Consider the following 1,659-nt stretch of genomic DNA (forward strand, 5'->3'; position numbering starts at 1 on the left):
GTATGCAGAAGGACAAGAAAACCAGTGGTACATCGACAATGGATGCTCAAAACACATGACAGGTGACAAAGAAAAACTACACTCATATAATGCCTTAGAAAAGGAAAACGGTGTCTCATTTGAAAACGACGCTCCTACTATCATAAAAGGTAAAGGCTATGTTTTCTTGAAAGAAAAAGTTAAAGCTGGGAATGTTATGTATGTTGATGGCTTAAATCATAACTTGTTGAGTGTGAGTCAAATGTGTGATCAAGGAAATGAAGTAGTGTTTTGATCAAATGGATGTGTTGTTCGTGAGCTTGATACAGGAGAAATCGTGATCAAAGGTACAAGAACTCCAAACAACCTATACATACTCAAGGAAGGACAACAACAATGCTATCTAAGCAAAAATGATGAAAACTGGCTATGGCACAGAAGACTGGGACATCTAAGCTTTTCTCAAATAAGAAAAGCATGCAGATTCCAGGCTGTTCATGATCTTCCAAATATCAACATTCCTGAAAATACTATATGCAAATCATGTCAATTCGGTAAGTAAACCAAATCTCACTTCATCGAAAAGGAAGATTCAGCTAGTAAGCCTCTTGAACTTGTTCATACTGATTTATGTGGACCATCAAGGAAAAAGTCACCTCGTGGAAAAGAATACTTTATATTGTTCATTAATGATTTTTCCAAAATGTGTTGGATAGGTCTTCTAAAGCATAAAGATGAAGCATTTGAAAAGTTAAAAGCCTTCAAAGCTTTGGTTGAAATTGAATCAGATCGCAAAATCAAATGCCTTAGATCTAGTTGAGGAGGGGAATTTACCTTGGATGAATTCTTTGACTTTTGTGAACAACATGGAATAAAAAGGCAGTTCTCCACTGCAAGGACTCCTCAGAAAAATGGAGTGGTAGAAAGGATGAATAGAACTATTCAACAAATGGCTCGTGCTATGCTAGATGAATTTGGAACTCTTGCAAACTTCTAGGGTGAAGCTACATTCGCCGCCATCACTATTCTCAACCAAGCAAATGTTCAGGTAAACAGCACTCAAACTCCACATGGAATTTGGTATGGTAAGACTCCTACTATAAAATACTTCAAAGTTTTTGGAAGCAAATGTTACATCAAAAGAACTAATGAAAAACTTGGTAAGTTTGAACCCTGAGAAGATGAAGGTATTCTTCTTGGCTACTCTTCCCAAAGTAAAGGATATAAATGTTATAATAAAAGACTTGGGAAATTATTGAAAGTATTGATGTTGTGGTTGATGAAGCATGCAAAAATCCAAAATAGATAAAAACTGAAGATTATGGCAATGAAGAATATGAAGATCATTTTCCCACATCAAATCACACTAATTTCGAAGAAGAAACCAATGAAGCACCAGAAGAAGAGATAATGATAGAAGAAAAGACTCCATCCAGGTATGTTTAGAAAAATCATCCAGAAACTCAAATTTTAGGGGAAAAAGGGGCCGGTGTGCAGACAAGAGGAACCATTGCTGAAGCCTCAAGATATCTAGCATAACTATCTTCCACTAAACCTTAAAATGTAAATGAAGCATGCAAAGATGAATGTTGGGTCAAGGTCATGAATGAAGAACTTGAGAAAATTGAAAAGAATAATACTTGGGAATTAGTTCCTAGACCTCATGATAAGAATATCATA

This window comes from Pinus tabuliformis, chromosome 9, assembly GCF_031772625.1.
Source record: "Pinus tabuliformis cultivar Carrire ecotype Pingquan chromosome 9, CPIR1, whole genome shotgun sequence".
NCBI lineage: Eukaryota > Viridiplantae > Streptophyta > Pinopsida > Pinales > Pinaceae > Pinus > Pinus tabuliformis.